This window comes from Piliocolobus tephrosceles, chromosome 4 (genome assembly GCF_002776525.5).
Source record: "Piliocolobus tephrosceles isolate RC106 chromosome 4, ASM277652v3, whole genome shotgun sequence".
Lineage (NCBI taxonomy): Eukaryota > Metazoa > Chordata > Mammalia > Primates > Cercopithecidae > Piliocolobus > Piliocolobus tephrosceles.
The window spans coordinates 50,185,413-50,205,125 of NC_045437.1; positions in this window are offsets into that span (position 1 = coordinate 50,185,413).

Sequence of the window (19,713 nt, forward strand, 5' to 3'; positions counted from 1 at the left end):
AAAATAAAATAAAATAAAATAAAATAAAATAAAATAAAATAAAATAAAAAGTGTATTTATTACTTTTTCAAGAGCTTATTTTGGACTAAAGCAGCATGTGGTTTCAGTAGGAGAAGGTCTGTGTCGCCATGGGAGGGTGGGATGACATTGACGTATGAATGACCGTTTGCACTGGTAATTCCAGTGAGGGCATCCAGCCAATAAAAGTGCTCCTGAGCCAGCTGCTGGGGAGAACTGTAGCCCTGATCTCACCGGGACTCCATATTTGAAAAGAAAAAAAAAAAGCCAAGTGAAAACTCCCAGCTTTAATGAGATCCCTAGGTGAATCCGAGTTTTATATGGTCTGTTTGACTTCCACGGATATCTGGCTAGGCTTTGATTGATTGTCAGGCTTTTTAAGTAGCATTGATTTTTACTTCTGCAACATTGGGATGATGAGGTCATTGCATTTTGCCGTGTTATTGAAGTTCTTGCTAAAGCAACCTGGAGGTTATGAGCATGTCTAGGCACTGGCTTCCCACTTGTGCTAAGTTGGAGAGGTGGGAAAGTTCGGGTAAGTAAAATGATAAAGGCAAAAAAGAATTCTCGCTGATTGTGAGAGGGAATTTCAGAGTTTTAAGAATCATCGTGATAATTGGTAGCTTTTAATCGTAGCTTGTTTCTTTTTATTAGCAATCATTTGTTGAGCATGTAACTACACAGGGCAAGGACTATGTCATAAGCCCTTTGTGTACACATTAACTCTCTTTTCCTCACCACACTTCTGTGAAGTAGGTGTTATTATTCCCCACTTTATAGATGAGAAATTGAGTCTAACAGAGGTAGGCTAGCTTGCTAGAGGTTGTTTAGTCAGAGAAAGAGCTAGGTTATAGATCAAGCTGTGCCTGACTCCAAAGTCTGTGATCATAACTGCTAGTTTACTATATGATGGTTGTGTGAACAGTTAGAGGTTTCCTTTAGGTAAGATCAGAAAGGAAAACTTGAGGCTGCTGCATTAGTGACAATCCCCCTCTCATGTACGGACCTGAGTCTTGGGGAAAACTGCAACTAACACAGTGCCCTAGGACATACCATTTAGACTTTCCCCACTTGTAGAAAGAGATCACCTGAACCTCCTTTCTGCTTGAGTGAGGTCGTGCCCATGAAGCGGCTAGAGAGGGCTTTGAACATTTTGAGATTCCTCCAGCTACCACCTATTGATTAGAGGCTGCCAGGAGCTTTAATCCGATTAGAGTCTGTAAAACTGGTTTCCATCTCTGGCGCCTGACTCAGGTTTCAGAGCAAGGGGAAAAAGTATGACATCACCCCTGCTTGCATCTGTGCTGGGTGGCTAATGAAATTACGTGATGGGCTTGAGGACTATTAAAGTCAATGTTGATCCTTATTATTATTAAGAGTACTTTTAAATTTACTGCACCATGAGGCAGGTTCGAAAGCATCATTTTTCAGAGGTGTATTCATTGCTCTGGATTTCAGCGCACAACTCCATGGGATATGGAGAAGGCTAGCAGCACAAATAATCAGTTCTGAAATCTGCAGGATTAAAGTGCATGTGGCTCCTTGCTGGAGGGAGGACAGGTTCTGGGATTTTTCCATAATAAGGCATCAGGATGACCTTGGATTAAAAAAACCTGAAATGAAACAAAACATGTTTGTCAAGGAAAAGTGAAGCTCTACTGTTGCCATTAGCATCAGCAATAGTATGTATTTTTAAAAGTTTAAATGGTTAGTATAAAAAAAGAAAGCTCAGTTCAGATTACCAACCATTTACTGAGTATAGAGACTGAACTGGTACCAGGAATACACTACACCAAATCAACATATCTCTAAGGCCCAGCTGAATGTCAGGCATGCAGAAATTATTCTCTCTCTCTTTAAATATACGTATAAGTACACATATATATGGATTAAAGTGCATTGATTTTAACTGTACAATTCAATTAATTTACACACACTCATGGCAACCAACATTTGCACACTGTTGAATCATCACTCAAATCAGGTTGTAGACAATTTCCTGTATCTCAGAAGGCTCTCTCTTGCCATTTTACATTTCCGCAGCAGAGATAATCACTGCTTTGACTTCTATAGTGACAGACTACTTTTGTCTATAACTAATACACTTCATATAAATTAATATAAGTTGAATCTTCTTGTAAATGGAATCACGTGATATTATATCTCTTATGTCTGGCTTCTTTTGCTTATCTTTTTATTATTATTCTAGTTTAAGTCATTGGTTCTGTTTATGTGATGGATTACGTTTATTGATTTGTGTATGTTGAACCAGCCTTGCATCCCATGATGAAGCCCACTTAATCTTGGTGGATAAGCTTTTTGATGTGCTGCTGGATTCGGTTTGCCAGTATTTTATTGAGGATTTTTGCATCAATGTTCATCAGGGATATTGCCCTGAAATTATTTTGTTGTGTCTCTGGCAGGTTTTGGTATCAGGATGATGTTGGCCTCATAAAATGTCTTATGGAGGAGTCCCTCTTTTTCTATTGTTTGGAGTAGTTTCAGAAGGAATGGTACCAGCTCCTCTTTGTACCTGTGGTAGAATTTGGCTGTGAATCTGTCTGGTCCTGGGCTTTTATTGGTTGGTAGGCTATTACTGCCTCAATTTCAGAACTTGTTATTGGCCTATTCAGGGATTCAACTTCTTCCTGGTTTAGTCTTGGGAGGGTGTATGTGTCCAGGAATTTATCCATTTCTTCTAGATTTTCTAGTTTATTTGCATAGAGGTGTTTATAGTATTATCCGATGGTAGTTTGTATTTCTGTGGGATCAGTGGTGATATCCCCTTTATTATTTTTTATTGTGTCTATTTGATTCTTCTCGCTTTTCTTCTTTATTAGTCTGGCTAGCGGTCTATTTTGTTAATCTTTTAAGAAAACTGGCTCCTGGATTCATTGATTTTTTTAAAGGGTTTTTCGTGTCTTACTCTCTTTCAGTTCTCCTCTGATCTTAGTTATTTCTGGTCTTTTGGTGGCTTTTGAATGTGTTTGCTCTTACATCTCTAGTTCCTTTAATTATGATGTGAGGGTGTCGATTTTAGATCTTTCCCTGTTTCTCCTGTGGGCATTTAGTGCTATAAATTTCCCCTAAACATTGCTTTAGCTGTGTCCCAGAGAGACTGGTACATTGTGTGTTTCTTCTCATTGGTTTCAAAGAACTAATTATTTCTGCCTTAATTTTTTTATTTACCCAGTAGTCATTCAGGAGCAGGTTGTTCAGTTTTCATGTAGTTGTGCCGTTTTGAGTGAGTTTCTTAATCCTGAGTTCTAATTTGATTGCACTGTGGTCTAAGAGACTGTTTTTTATGATTTCTGTTCTTTTGCATTTGCTGAGGAGTGTTTTACTTCCAATTATGTGGTCAATTTTTGAATAAGTGCGATGTGGTCCTGAGAAGAATGTATATTCTGTTGATCTGGGGCGGAGAGTTCTGTAGATGTCTATTAGGTCTTCTTGGTCCAGAGCTGAGTTCAATTCCTGGATATCCTTGTTAATCTTCTGTCTTTTTGATCTGTCTAATATTGACAGTGGGGTGTTAAAGTCTCCCACTATTGTTGCATGGGAGTCTAAGTCTCTTTGTAGGTCTCTAAGAACTTGCTTTATGAATCCGAGTGCTCTTGTATTGGGTGCATATATATTTAGGGTAGTTAGCTCATCTCGATGCATTGATCCCTTTACCATTATGTAATACCCTCTGTGTCCTTTTTGATCTTTGTTGGTTTAAGGTCTGTTTTATCAGAGACTAGGATTGCTACCCCTGCTTTTTTTTTTTTTTTTGCTTTTCATTTGCTTGGTAACTATTCCTCCGTCCCTTTATTTTGAGCCTATGTGTGTCTTTGCATGTGAGATGGGTCTTCTGAATACAGCACAGTGATGGGTCTTGACTCTTTAACCAATTTGCCTGTCTGTGTCTTTTCACTGGAACATTTGGCTCGTTTACATTTAAAATTCATATTGTTCTGTGATAATTCGATCCTGTCATTATTATGCTAGCTGGTTATTTTGCCTGTTAGTTGATGCAGTTTCTTCATAGTGTTGGTGGTATTCTTTACAATTTGGTATGTTTTCACAGTGACTGGTACCAGTTTTTCCTTTCCATATTTAGTGCTTCCTTCAGGAGCTCTTGTAAGGCAGGCCTGGTGGTGACAAAATCCCTCAACATTCACTTGTCTGTAAAGGATTTTATTTCCCCTTCACTTATGAAGCTTAGTTTGGTTGGATATGAAATTCTGGGTTGAAAATTCTGTTCTTTAAGAAGGTTGAATATTGGCCCCCACTCTCTTCTGGCTTGTAGGGTTTCTGCAGAGAGATCTGCTGTTAGTCTGATGGGCTTCCCTTTGTGGGTAACCCGACCTTTCTCTCTGGCTGCGCTTAACATTTTTTCCTTCATTTCAGCCTTGGAGAATCTGACGATTATGTGCCTTGGGGTTGCTCTTCTTGAGGAGTATCTTAGTGGTGTTCTCTGTATTTCCTGAATTTGAATGTTGGCCTGTCTTGCTAGTTTGGGGAAGTTCTCCTGGATAATATCCTGAAGAGTGTTTTCCAACTTGGTTCCATTCTCTCCATCATTTTCAGGTTCACCAATCAAACGTAGGTTTCATCTCTTCACATAGTCCCATATTTCTTGGAGATTTTGTTCATTCCTTTTCATTCTTTTTTCTTTAACCTTGTCTTCATGTTTTAGTTCATTAAGTTGATCTTCAGTCTCTGATATCCTTTCTTCCACTTGATCGATTCAGCTATTGATACTTGTGTATGCTTCATAAAGTTCTTGTGCTGAGTTTTTCAGCTCCATCAGGTTGTTTATATTCTTCTCTAAACTGGTTATTCTAGTTAACAATTCCTGTAACCTTTTATCAAGGTTCTTAGCTTCCTTGCATTGGGTTAGAACATGCTCCTTTAGCTCGGAGGAGTTTGTTATTACTCGCCTTCTGAAGCCTACTTCTGTCAATTCATCAAACTCATTCTCTGCCCAGTTTTGTGCCCTTGCTGGCGAGGAGTTGTGATCCTTTGGAGGAGAATAGTTGTTCTGGCTTTTGGAATTTTCAGGTTTTTTTTTTTTTTTGTGGTGGTTTTTCCTCATCTTTTTGGATTTATCTACCTTTGCTCTTTGATGTTGGTGAGCTTTGGATGGGGTTTTTGCATAAGTGTCCTTTTTTGTTGATGTCGATGCTATTGCTTTCTTTTTGTTTGTTTTCTTCTAACAGTCAAGCCCCTCTTCTGCAGGTCTGCTGGAGTTTGCTGGAGGTCCACTCCAGACCGTTTGTCTGGGTATCACCAGTGCAGGCTGCAGAACAGCAGAGATTGCTGCCTGCTTCTTCCTCTGGAAGCTTTGTCCCAGAGGGGTACCCACTAGATGCCAGCCGGACTGGCTGTTTGAGGTGTCTGTTGACCTCTGCTGGGAGGTGTCTACCAGTCAGGAGGCATGGGGGGTCAGGGACCCACTTTAGGAGGCAGTCAGTCCCTTAGCAGAGCTCAAGCACTGTGCTGAGAGATCTGCTGCTCTCGTTAAAGCCGTCAGGCAGAAAAGTTGGTCTGCTGAAGCTGAACCCACAGCTGCCCCTTTCCCCAGGTGCTCTATCCCAGGGATATGGGAGTTTTATCTATAAGCCCCTGACTGGCACTGCTGTCTTTCTTTCAGATATGCCCTGTCCAGAGAGGGGAATCTAGAGAGGCAGTCTGGCTACAGTTGGTTTGTGGTGCTGTGGTGGGCTCCGCCCAGTTCAAACTTCCCGGTGGTTTTGTTTGCACTGTGAGGGGAAAACCGCCTACTCAAACCTCAGTAATGGTGGATGCTCCTCCCCGCATGAAGCTCGAGCATCCCCGTTCGACTTCAGACTGCTGTGCTGGCAGCAAGAATTTCAAGCCAGTGGATCTTAGCTTGCTGGGATCTGTCGGGGTGGGATCCGCTGAGCTAGACCACTCGGCTCCCTGGCTTCAGCCCCCTTTCCAGGGGAGTGAACGCTTCTGTCTTGCTGGCGTTTCAGGTGCCACTGGGGTACAAAAAAACTCCTCCAGCTAGCTTGGTGTCTGCCCAAATGGCCGCCCAGTTTTGTGCTTGAAACCCTGGACCCTGGTGGTGTAGGCACCTGAGGGAATCTCCTGGTCTGGGTTGTGAAGACCACGGGAAAAGCATACTATCTGGGCTGGAATTCACCATGCCTCACAGCACAGTTCCTCACTGCTTCCCTTGGCTACGGGAGGAAGTTCCCCAATCCCTTGCATTTCCCAGGTGAAGCAACTCCTCACCCTGCCTCTGCCCACTCTCCGTGGGCTACACCCACTGTCTACCCAGTCCCAGTGAGCTGAACCTGGTACCTTAGTTGGAAATGCAGAAATCACCTGCCTTCTGTGTTGGTCTCGCTGGGAGTTGCAGCCTGGAGCTGTTCCTCTTCTGCCATCTTGCTGGCAATCCATTGCTCATCTTCATGTATATGAGATTCATCCATGTTGCTCCATACAAAAATATGTAAAAATAGTTTGTTCTTTCTCATTGCTGTGTAATAGTCAATTTCATAAATATTCCACCATGTGTTTATTATTCTATGATGGGTATTTGGGTTGTTACCAATTTTTAGCTATTATAAAACAAAGCTGTGTTATGAAGCTTTGTTATAAGAATATACGTTATATAGAATATATGTTATTCTTAGTTATAAGAATATATGTTGTAAGAATATATGTGTTATAAGAATGTTATGAACATTCTTATACATGTCTTTTGATGAACATTGCCAACTATTTTTTTGGAGCATATCCACAGAATTGGAACTGCTGGGTCATTTAAAATATTTTTGAATTTTCAATTTGCTATTACTGAGTGATTTTCTACTGAGAACAGGTGGGATAATTTTGAATAACTGTGGTTGAAAACCATGACCAATTGAAGACGGCATCAATGATAACACTATTCACAAATTGTCTTTCCTGAAAACTACTGAAATTCTGTCTTATGTACTCATGCTTAATAAAAGTTTTACAGGATTTCCAAAAGTATGGCTGCCCGATTTCTTAACTGAATATGTAATTAAATATTTAGTAAACTCTATTAGTACTTTCAACTTAGAAACTACTGCTAACTCACTGTCTTAGTCCATTTGTGTTGCTATAGAGGAATACTTGAGGCTGGGTAATTTATAAAGAAAAGTGGTTTATTTAGCTCAGGGTTCTGCAAGCTGTACAAGAAGCGTGGAGTCATCATCTTTTCCTGGTGAGGGACTCAGGCAGCTTCCACACATGGCAGCAGAAAAAAGGGTAGCTGGTATGTGCAGAGATCACATGGCTAGAAAGAGAGAAAGAGGAGGTGCTGGCTCTTTTTAACAACCAACTCCTGCAGGAATGAGAGTGAGAACTCGCTCACTCATTACCTTCAGGATGAACAAAGCCATTCATGAGGGCTCCACACCCAAAACTCAAGTACCTCTCATTAAGCTCCACCTCCAACATTGGGGATCAAATTTCCACATGAGGTTTGGGGAACAAACATATCCAAACTATAGTACTCAACAGGTTATTAGTAAGTAACATTTGATTGTAGGTAAAAATAAAAGCTAACAGAATGGTGTCATTTGCTGTCAGTATGAAAGAAAGATTTGCATTTCTGGATCTGTTTGTGACAATTGAAAGGACTCTCCAGATAACTGAAGTCCACTTGGGGAATCACTGAACTGAGGCGAAAGAAGATACACAAAGAAAATTCCTAAGCAACATGCTGAATACTGTGGCTACTGGTGTATGTTGGGGTTCAGTGGGGTCTTATAAATAGCATTTCTATTTCCCTCTAGAGTTCTGAACCAATTAAGAAATAATCAGGAAGTAAGATAGAGGGAGATAAAAATACTGTTGTTACTGGTTAAACTGATAATGGAGAACTCTGGAATAAGACAGACTTATGTATCTGGGCACAGTAGCACCGGCAGATAAACTTTTCCCAGGAGTGGCAGAGTACCCTCTGTGTCATGGAAAAGCAGGAGAAATACATATTCCCTGTGGCCAGTTTGCTCCCACGAGTGAGAGAAGGAGCTAGACTCCTCCAAGTTGCTTCATCTCCCACGGGGAGGAGTAAGTAGGAGTAGAGAAGGGCCAGTAGTGTTATGATAGCAGAGCTCCTTCCTCATGGAAGAAACCATAAGTCTTTGGGAAGAAACTTCTTTTCCTGCCTCTACAGAATATATTCCATATATATTCCTATGAGACTACAAAGAAAGGATGAACCTGACCAGTCATAGGAGAAAGCACTCTCCAGAAGGTAAGATGCTTAGTCTTGTAGGAGAACTAGGAGGTAGCCAGGTGGAGATTGGGAAGGGAGGATGTTTTAGATCAGGGTTTGGCAAAATACAACCCACAGGCCAGATCTGTTGGCTGTTTTTGGAAATAAAGATTTATTGTAACTCAGCCACACTTATTCATTTATGTATAGCCTGTGGTTGCATTTGTGCGATGATGGCAGAATGGAGTAGTTGGCACAGAGACCACATGGGCTGTGAAGTCTGAAATATTTGTATATGGTCCTTTACAGAAAAAGTTTGCTGACCTCTGCTTTAGGCAGAGGGTAATTCCCAGGTGATGGTGTTCCAGGGACATAAAGTTGGGATAATGGGTGGTTTGATAATGTTGGAACATAAAGCAGGAGGAGGAGAGTGAGACAAGTGGGAGGTGAGGGTGAAGTGGTGGCAGACCGTTGCGTGTTCAGTGTGGGCAAACCCTGCAGCCACCATGATAAGAAGCCTGGAAGAAGTGATGCAACAGACTTTACAGTCTTCTATGGAGAGCATGCTGCAGAGAGGCAGGTTAATTATATTAACTCAATGCAGACAAATGGACAAACATTTAACAAACAAAAGCCTTTAAATTCATAAAGAATTTGCATCATCTACAAGTCCAAAGATATATGTGAAGAGAGAGCTATTTAAAATGATGAAATGGGTCATTTCTCTTCTAGTGGCTTGGGAGGGGTTGAGAAGAGGCCAAAAATAAAACAAAACAAAAAAACCCAAACCAAACCAAACCAAACCAAAACAAACAAAACAAAACAAAACAAACAAATAAACAAAAAACAAACAGCAGTAGAAAGAGAATGGGCAGGGTGTTCTGGAAAGGGGCAACGTGTTTCAGAGATGGGGATGCAATTTAGAGTCGGAATAGGAAGACTGAATGGAGCAAAACCGAGTCTCTTTGCCTGTGAGAATAAATGAGGAGGGACATGAGCAGAAGGATGATCTCCGAGCAGAGAGGAGACCAGGATATTGGGACCAATCTTTTCCTTTTAAAATAAGAGATTCCCCTCCACCACCCAGCTGTTAATTCTCGGCCTTCCTCTCTACCTCTACTCATTCTGCTTCCAAAGAAGATTACTTTTACTTTTCAGCCTCTGGGGTTTCAGTTATGCTGCTTAGGATAATGGATAAAAATTGCTGAGCTAGAAGGATTAGGAGATCAGAGTTGAGAAGAATAAAGGTGCTGGGGGAGACAGCGACAGAGTGACTGGAAAATACCTCTAGGAAGGCAGGGGAAAGATGGGGAAAATGACCACAGTCAGTTTCCAGGGCAAGACTGAGGAAGAGAGAATTTGGGGTGTTTAGAGAAGGAAAGAGAGTCTTTTAGGGGCAGCCCTGGGCATCTATGAAAGATAAATAAGATGAGGAGATGGTGAATTGAAGGTGTTTTACTATAGGTTATGAGTTGGGTTCCATTTGATGTTTTTCAACAGCCTCACTAAAGATTAAGACTGTTGTCTTTTAATTCTCAGCTATCAAACAACTGTTTACATATGATACTGCAGAGACTAGACCAAATAAAATTAATTATCCTTCCTAAATACTTCCTTTTGAACTTCTTCAGTTTTATATGAACAACTTTATCAAAGTATAATTGACACAGTAGCACTAGCAGATAAAGTACCCATATTTAAAGTATACAGTTGGGTGGATTTTGACACGTATGCACCTGTGAAACATTATCACAATCACTATGATGAGCAGATCCAGCACTTTCAAAAGTTTTCTTGAATCTTTTAAATCCTTTACCTTGTTGCATTGTCCCCAGGCAACAGTTGATCTGATTTCTGTCGTTATAGATTAGTTAGTAATTTTTAGAATTTTATGTAAATGGAATGATTCAGTATGTACTCTTTTTTGAGGAGTAGGGGCTGGGCTCCTTTTACTCAGAATAATTATTTTGAAATTAGTGGTTTTTCATAGATCAATAGTTTATCCCATTTTACTGCTGAGTCGTATTCTATTGTGTGGATATACCACAGAGTGTTTATCTGTTGGTAGATATTTGAGTTGTTTCCAGTCTTTGACTATTTAAATAAAGCTACTAGGAACATTCATGTTCATGCCTTTTTATGGACACGTGCTTTTGGGTAAATACTTAGGAACATAATTGCTGGATGATCTGGTAGGTATATGTTTATTTATGAAGGTGCCAAACTGTTTTCCAAAGTGATTGTACTATCTCACACTCCCACTTGAAGTGTATGAATGTTCCATATGTTCCACATCCTCACTAGCACTTGGTATGCTCAGCTTTTTAAATTTTAGCCATTCAAATAGGTACGTAGTGGCACATCAGTGTGGGTTTAATGTTTATGTCCTTAATGATTAACGATGTTGAATATGTGCTTATTTGCCACCCATATATCTTCTTTGTTCAAATCTTTTGTCCCCTTTTATTGATTGCTTGTATTATTGATTTTAAGAGTTCTTTACATATTTTGGTTAAAAGTCTTTTAACAGACTGTAAATATTTTCTTCCAGTCTGTGATTTGTCTTTTAATTAACTAACAGTGTCTTTTATTTATTTATTTAGCTTTTATTTTAGGTTTGGAGGTACAGGCGAAGGTTTGCTACACAGGGAAACATGTGCCATGGGGGTTTGTACATATTATTTTGTCACCCAGGTAATGGGTGTCCTTTAAAGAGCAGATGTTTTTAGTTTTGATGAAGTCTACTTTATTGATTTGTTTTCCTTTTATGAATAGTGCTTTTGGTGTCATATTTAAGAAATCTTTGTCTAACTCAAGATCACAAAAAATTTATATGGTTTCTTCCAAAAGTTTTATAGTAGTAGGTTTATTTTCATATAGTTTTAGGTATATGAACCATTATTGTATATAGTGTGAAGCATGGACTAAAGTTCTTCCTCTTCCTCCTCCTTCTCCTCCTCTTCCATATAGTAATTCAATAATTCTAGTGCCCTTTGTTGAAAAGACTATTTCTTCTCTACCAAATTGCCTTTGCCCATAAAACATCCATATATTTATGGGTAAATTTCTGGATTCTTTATTCTGTTCCATTGATCTATTTGTCTATCTTTGCACCAATAGCAGAGTGTTTTGATTACTACCTTAGGGTAAGCCTTGAAAATAGGTGCTGTTAATCCTCCAACTTTGTTCTTTTTTTGTCAAATTGTTTTGGCTATTCTGTTCTTTGCACTTTCATATGAATTTTAGTTTGCTAATTTCTGGGGTTTTGATAGGAATTGCATTGACTCTAGATCATTTGGAGAGAATTAGCACCCTAACATTATTGAGTCTTCCAACTCATGGGTATGGTTTTTATTTAGCTCTTTTAAAATTAGCCTAGTAATGTTTTATCATTTTCAGTGCAGGCCTTGCACAATCTTTTGTCAGAATTATCCTTAAGTATTTCATTTGTTTGGATGGGTTACAAATGATATTTTTTTTCAATTTGTGATTTTTTTGTTGTCAGCATATAGAAATATAGTTGATTTTTGTATGTTGATCTTGAATCCTGCTGCCTTGCTTAACTCACTTATTAGTTTTGGTAGCATTTTTAAAGGTGAATAACTTTTGATGAGAATACTTGTGAGGATTATGTTTATGGGTGAAATACAGCTTTTGTCAGCACTGGTCTAGAGGTTTTTTGTTTTTGTTTTTGTTTTTTTCTCTTATCAGTGATGTCCTCCATGTGCTCTGGGAATGGCTCTGTGGTGACCCTTCCAAAATAAAGGGTCTTTCATGGAGAATGGTTGGGGGCAAAATCATAGTAAGTCATTACTCCCAGATAGAAGCCAGGGAGTAGGTCAAGGATATCCACTGGTGGGCAAGAATTATGAGAATTTAAATTAATATGTAAAGTCTATCCAAGGACGCTCCTCACATACCAAATGGAGGTATGGCTATAGGAGGTGCTGTGCACCCTTACAGATAGTCATACTAATGGGGCAGGGAGAAGGCTTATGAATCACAGCAGTGGTTCTTGTCCCCAGTGGTGAGAACATTCTTCTGAACCAACCCAGAGAGGAAGGGCTGACATGGAAGAGTGTTGGCTATATCTATATGATAGTGATGTCCAGATAACTGGAAAATTTAGTCACAGCATCTAGAAATTTATTTTAATTCTTGGATTATTGTTCTTATATAGATGAGTTGTTGGGGTGGTTTATCTGTTTTTAGCTGCTTATTTTATATCACAGAAGCGCAGCTGTAAAATAAAAAACAGCATGCTGCAGTAACAGATTGGTTATGGTAAAGGAAGGATTGAAATGAGTCAAATAGAATATCAGTGTTTCTTTAATGGGAATTGGATGATACTGTCTGCTGTGACAAAAAGCCTGGCATAGGCAAAGAGAGTGATCAAATGATTGATGTCTCATGTCTCCTCTATAGAGTCCCTTTGTTCCAAGAAGATCTTTTGGGGGAACTATTGAGGGCAAAGATGATGGATAAGGCAAGTGGGCAGAGGTCTAAGCTCTCCATCTTCCTCCATCTTACTCTAATTTCTCCATTCAACCAGAAGACCTTCCTCTCCTTTGAGAAAAAATCTAAAATGAGGCATACCTCATTGTATTGCATTTTACTTTATTGCATTTTATAGATACTGTGTTTTTCCAAATTGAAGATTTGGGGCAACACGGCATTGAACAAGTCCATTAGGGCCATTTTTTCAAAAGCGTGTGCTCACTTTGTGTGTGTGTCACATTTTGGTAATTCTTGCAATATTTCAAAGTTTTCATTTCATTCATGGTAGTCTGTAATTAGTGATCTTTGATGTTACTATTGTAATTGTTTTGGGGCACTATGAGACACGTCCATGTAAGATAGCAAACTTAGTCTATAACTGGTGTGAATGTTCTGACTGCTCCACCAACTGACTATTCCTCCATCTCTGTCCCCCTCCTCAAGCCTCCCTATTCCTTGAGATACACCAATATTAGAATTAGTATAGTTAATAACCCTACAATGACCTCTACATGTTCAAGTGAAAGGAAAACTCTCACATCTCATTTTAATTCAAAAATTAGAAATGATTAAGCTTGGTGAAGAAGGCATGTCAACAGCTGAGAGAAGCTGAAAGCTAGGCCTCTTGTGCCAAATAGCTAAATTCTGAATGCAAAGGAAAAATTGTTGAGGAAAATTAAAAGAACTTTTCCTGTGAATGCATGAATGATAAGCAAAAAGAGCTTTATTGCTGATATGGAGAAAGTTTTAGTGGTCTAGATAGAAGATCCAGCAATAACATTCTCTTAAACCAAAGCCTAATCTAGGGCAAGAGCCTAAATCTATTCAATTCTTTGAAGGATGAGAGAGATAAGGAACCTATAGAAGAAAAGTTGGAATCTAGCAGAAGTTGGTTCATGAGGTTTAAGGAAAGAAACTGTCTCTACAACATAACAACGCAAGGGGAAACAGCAAGTGCTGATGGAGAAGCTGCCGCAAGTTATCTAGAAAACCAAGTTAAGATCATTGACGAAGAGAGTAAACAACAGGCTTTCACTGTAGATGAAATAACTTTATATTGGAGTAAGATGACATCTAAGACTTTTATAGCTAGAGAGAAGTCTTGTTTCAAAACTTAAAAGGACAGGCTGACTCTTGTTAGGGGCTAATGCAGCTGGTGGCTTTAAGTTGAAGCTCATCTATTCTGAAAATCTTAGGGCCCTTAAGAATTATGCTAAATTCATGCTGCCTGTGCTCTATAAGTGAAAGAACAAAGACTGGATGACAGCAAATTTGTTTATAGCATGGTTTGCTGACTATTTTAAGCCTACTGTTCAGGCCTATTGCTCAGAGAAAAAGATTCCTTTCAAAATATTACTGATCATTGACAATGCACCTGGTCACCCAAGAGTTTTGTTGGAAATGTACGAGGAGGTCAATATTGTTTTCATGCCTGCTAACACAACATCCATTCAGTAGCCTGTGGATCAAGGAGCAATTTCAACTTTCAAGTCTTGTTATTTGAGAAACACATTTTGTAAGGCTATCGCTGCCATAGATAGTGATTTCTCTGATGGATCTTGGCAAAGTAAATTGAAAAAACCTTCTGGAAAGGATTCAGCATTATAAATACCATTAAGAACATTTGTGATTCATGGGAGGAGGTCAAAATACCAACATTAACAGGAGGTTGGAAGAAGTTGATTCCCACCCTCATGGATGACTCGGAGGGGTTCAAGGCTTCAGTGGAGGAAGTAACACAGATGTGGTAGAAATGGCAAGCGAACCAGAATTAGAAATGAAGACTGAAGATGTGACTGAATTCCTGCAATCTTATGATCCAACTTGAATGAATGAGAGGTTGCTTTTCATGAATGAGCAAAGAAAGTGGTTTTTAAAGATGGAATCTACTTCCAGTGAAGATGCAGTGAACATTGTTGAAATGACAACAAATAATTTAGCATATTACATAAAACTAGTTGATAAGGCAGCAGCAGGGTTTGAGAACATTGACTTCGATTTTGAAAGAAGTTCTACTGTGGGTAAAATGCTATCAAATAACATTGCATACTACAGATAATTTTTTTTTGTATTAGAAGAGCCAATTGATACTGCAAACTTTATTTCTTATTTTAAGAAATGGCCACAGTCAGAGGCATAACAACAACAACAACAAAAAACACTTCAGGTCAATATCCTCCATGAACATTTCTACAAAAATCCTCAACAAAATACTTGCAAACTAAACCCAGCAGCACATCAAAAAGCTAATCCACCATGATGAAGTAGACTTTATCTCTTGGATGCAAGATTGGTTCAACAATATGCAAATCAATAAATGTAATCCATCACCTAAACATAACTAAAGCCAGAAATCACATGATTATCTCAAAAGATGCAGAAAAGGCTTCTGATAAAATTCAGTGTCCCTTCATGTTAAAAACTCTCAATGCACTAGGTATTGAAAAAACATACCTCAAAATAATAACAGCCATCTATGAGAAATCCACAGCCAACATCATATTGAGTGGTCAAAAGCTGGAAAAATTCCCCTTGAAAACCAGCACAAGACAAGGATGCCTTCTGTCACCACTCCAATTCAGCACAGTGTTGGAAGTCCTGGCCAGAGCAATCAAGCAAGAGAAAAAAAGAAAGGGCATACAAATAGGAAGAGAGGAAGTCAAACTATCCCTGTTTTCAGACAGCATGATTCTATATCTAGAAAATCTGATAGTCTTGGTCTATAGCTACTTCAACAGACAATACTTCAGCAAAGTTTTAGGATACAAAATCAATGTACAAAAATCACTAGCATTCATATACATTCCTATACAGCAGCAAAGCTGAGACCCAAATCAGGGACACAATCCCATTCACAAGTACCACAAAAGGAATAAAATACCTAGGAATACAGATAACCAGGGAAGTGAAAGATCTCTACAAGGAGAATTACAAAACACTGCTCAAGTCAGAGATGGTATAAACAAGTGGAAAAACATTTCATGTTCATGGATAGGAAGAATCAGTATTGTTAATATGGCCATATGCTGTCCAAAATAATTTATAGATTCAATGCTATTCCTATCAAACTACTAAAGACATTCTTCACACAACTAGAAAGAAAACATTTAAAATTTACATGGAACCAAAAAAGAGCCTGAACAGCCAAGGCAATCCTAAGCCAAAAAGAACAAAAATGGAGGCATCACACTACCTGACTTCAAATTACACTACAGGGCTACAGTGATGAAAACAACATGGTACTGGCATAAAAAAACAGATACACAGAGCAATGGAACAGAATAGAGAACTCAGAAGTAAAGTCATACACCAGAGCCATCTGATCTTCAGCAAAGCTGAAAAAAACAAGCAATGGGGAAAGGACTCACTATTCAATAAATGGTGCTGGGATAACTGGCAAGCTGTATGCAAAAGATTGAAACTCGACTCTTCCCTTATACCATATAAAAAATAAACTTAAGATGGATTACAGTCTTAAATGTGAAATCCAAAACTATAAAAACCCTGGAGGACAACATAGGCAATACCATTCTAGACATAGGAACTGGCAAAGACTTCATGATGAAGACACCAAAAGCAATTGCAGCAAAAGCAAAAATTGACAAATGGGGTATAATTAGACTTAAGAGTTTCTGCACAGCAAAAGAAACTATCACCTGTCGTCATGTTTGTTTAAGAACTTTTGCTCATAGCATATCCTTATAACCTTCCTATGCAGTGACATAGGTAACAGCAGGTATAAAAGAATGAGTAGTGTTAGCATACTTTTTCAACAGTAAAGAACATTACAGTGGGCAGTGTCATCCCTCCTGCTTTATTTTTATGGTCTCTTAGCTTCACTTGGATTCCTTTTTCCAGATCAGAATCTCTCTCGCCATATACCACATGGCTGTCTACCATTTCAGACATAGATGGGCTGCTAGCTGAGTGGGACAAAAGTAGTGTTGTTACTGTTGATATGGGAGGTCACATCAGGCTTTGGGAAACTGGACTTGAACATCTGCAGTGATCACTCATGGAATGGAGAAACATGATTGGAAAAGATGACAGAAATATGCAGGTACCATTTGAATTCACCTTATCTCTTAGAGGTGCACATTCCAACCTACAGAATGGGAGACAATATTTGCAAAATATGCATCTGGAAAAGGTCTAATATCCAGCATCTATAAGGAATTTGTACAAATTTACAAGAAGAAAACAACTCCATTAAAAAGTGGGCAAAGGACACGAACAGACACTTTTCAAAGGAAGACATACACATGGCCAACAGTCATATGAAGAAAAGCTCAGTATAACTGATCATTAGAGAAATTCAAATCATTTCTGGTCTTTTACATTTACTGAGAAGTGCTTTCCTTCCAACTATGTGGTCAGTTTTGGAATAAGTGTGATGTGGTGCTGAGAAGGATGTACATTCTGTTGATTTGGGGTGGAGATTTCTGTAGATACCTATTAGGTCCTCTTGGTGCAGAGCTGAGTTCAATTCCTGGATATCCTTGTTAACTTTCTGTCTCGTTGATCTGTCTAATGTTGACAGTAGGGTATTAAAATCTCCCATTATTATTGTATGGGAGTCTAAGTCTCTCTTTTTAGGTCTCTAAGGACTTGCTTTATGAATCTGGGTGCTCCAGTATAGGGTGCATATATATTTAGTATAGTTAGCTTTTCTTGTTGAATTGATCCCTTTACCATTATGTAATGGCTTTCTTTGTTTCTTTTGATCTTTGTTGGTTTAAAGTCTGTTTTATCAGAGACTAGGATTGCCACCCCTGCCTTTTTTTGTTTTCCATTTGCTTCATAGATCTTCCTCCATCCCTTTATTTTGAGCCTATGTATGTCTCTGCATGTGAGATGGGTCTCCTGAATACAGCACACTGATGGATCTTGACTCTTTATCCGATTTGCCAGTCTGTGTCTTTTAATTGGGGTATTTATCCCATTTACATTTAACGTTAATATTGTTATGTGTGAATTTGATCCTGTCATTCTGATCTTAGCTGGTTATTTTGCTCGTTAGTTGATGCAGTTTCTTCCTAGCATCGATGGTCTTTACAATTTGGCATGTTTTTGCAGTGGCTGATACTGGTTGTTCCTTTCCATGTTTAGTGCTTCCTTCAGGAGCTCTTGTAGGGCAGGCCTGGTAGTGACAAAATCTCTCAGCATTTTGCTTGTCTGTAAAGGATTTTATTTCTCCTTTACTTATGAAGCTTAGTTTGGCTGGATATGAAATTCTGGGTTGAAAATTCTTTTCTTTAAGAATGTTGAATATTGGCCCCCACTCTCTTCTGGCTTGTAGAGTTTCTGCTGAGAGATCCGCTGTTAGTCTGATGGGCTTCCCTTTGTGGGTAACCCAACCTTTCTCTCTGGCTGCGCTTAACACTTTTTTCTCCATTTCAACTTTGGTGAATCTGACAATTATGTGTCTTGGAGTTGCTCTTCTTGAGGAGTATCTTTGTGGTGTTCTCTGTATTTTTTGAATTTGAATGTTGGCCTGCCTTGCTAGATTGGGGACGTTCTCCTAGATAATATCCTGCAGAATGTTTTCCAACTTGGTTCCATTCTCCCCGTCACTTTTAGGTACACCAGTCAGACATAGATTTGGTATTTTCACATAGTCCCATATTTCTTGGAGGCTTTGTTCATTTCTTTTTACTCTTTTTTCTCTAAACTTCTCTTCTCACTTCATTTCATTCATTTCATCTTCAATCACTGATACCCTTTCTTCCAGTTGATCGAATTGGCTACTGAAGCTTGTGAATTCATCATGTAGTTCTTGTGCCATGGTTTTCAGCTCCATCAGGTCAATTAAGGACTTCTCTACACTGGTTATTCTAGTTAGCCATTCATCTAATCTTTTTTCAAGGTTTTTAGCTTCTTTGTGATGGGTTCGAACTTCCTCCTTTAGCTTGGAGAAGTTTGGTCAACTGAAGCCTTCTCTCAACTCATCAAAGTCATTCTCCATCCAGCTTTGTTCCACTGCTGGTGAGGAGCTGCGTTCCTTTGGAGGGGGAGAGATGCTCTGATTTTTAGAATTTTCAGCTTTTCTGCTCTGTTTTTTCCCCATCTTTGTGGTTCTATCTACCTTTGGTCTTTGATGATGGTGACATACAGACGGGGTTTTGGTGTGGATGTCCTTTCTGTTTGTTAGTTTTCCTTTTAACAGTCAGGACCCTCAGCTGCAGGTCTGTTGGAGTTTGCTGGAGGTCCACTCTAGACCTGTTTGCCTGGGTATCCACAGTAGAGGCTGCTGAACAGCGAATATTGCTGAACAGCAAATGTTGCTGCCTGATCGTTCCTCTGGAAGCTTCATCTCAGAGGGGTACCCGGCCATGTGAGGTGTCAGTCTGCCTCTACTGGGGGGTGCCTCCCAGTTAGGCTACTTGGGAGTCAGAGACCTAATTGAGGAGGCAGTCTGTCCATTCAAACTGTCTCTCAGACCACAGTGCAATCAAACTAGAACTCAGGACTAGGAAACTCAATCAAAACCGCTCAACTACATGGAAACTGAACAACCTGCTCCTGAATGACTACTGGGTACATAACGAAATGAAGGCAGAAATAAAGATGTTCTTTGAAACCAATGAGAACAAAGACACAACATACCAGAATCTCTGGGACACATTTAAAGCAGTGTGTAGAGGGAAATTTATAGCACTAAATGCCCACAGAAGAAAACAGGAAAGATCTAAAATTGACACCGTAACATCACAATTAAAAGAACTAGAGGCCGGGCGTGGTGGCTTAAGCCTGTAATCCCAGCACTTTGGGAGGCCGAGACAGGCGGATCATGAGGTCAGGAGTTTGAGACCATCCTGGCTAACACGGTGAAACCCCGTCTCTACTAAAAAATACAAAAAGCTAGCCGGGCGAGGTGGCTGGCGCCTGTAGTCCCAGCTACTCTGGAGGCTGAGGCAGGAGAATGGCGTAAACCCGGGAGGCGGAGCTTGCAGTGAGCTGAGATCCAGCCACTGCACTCCAGCCCGGGCAAC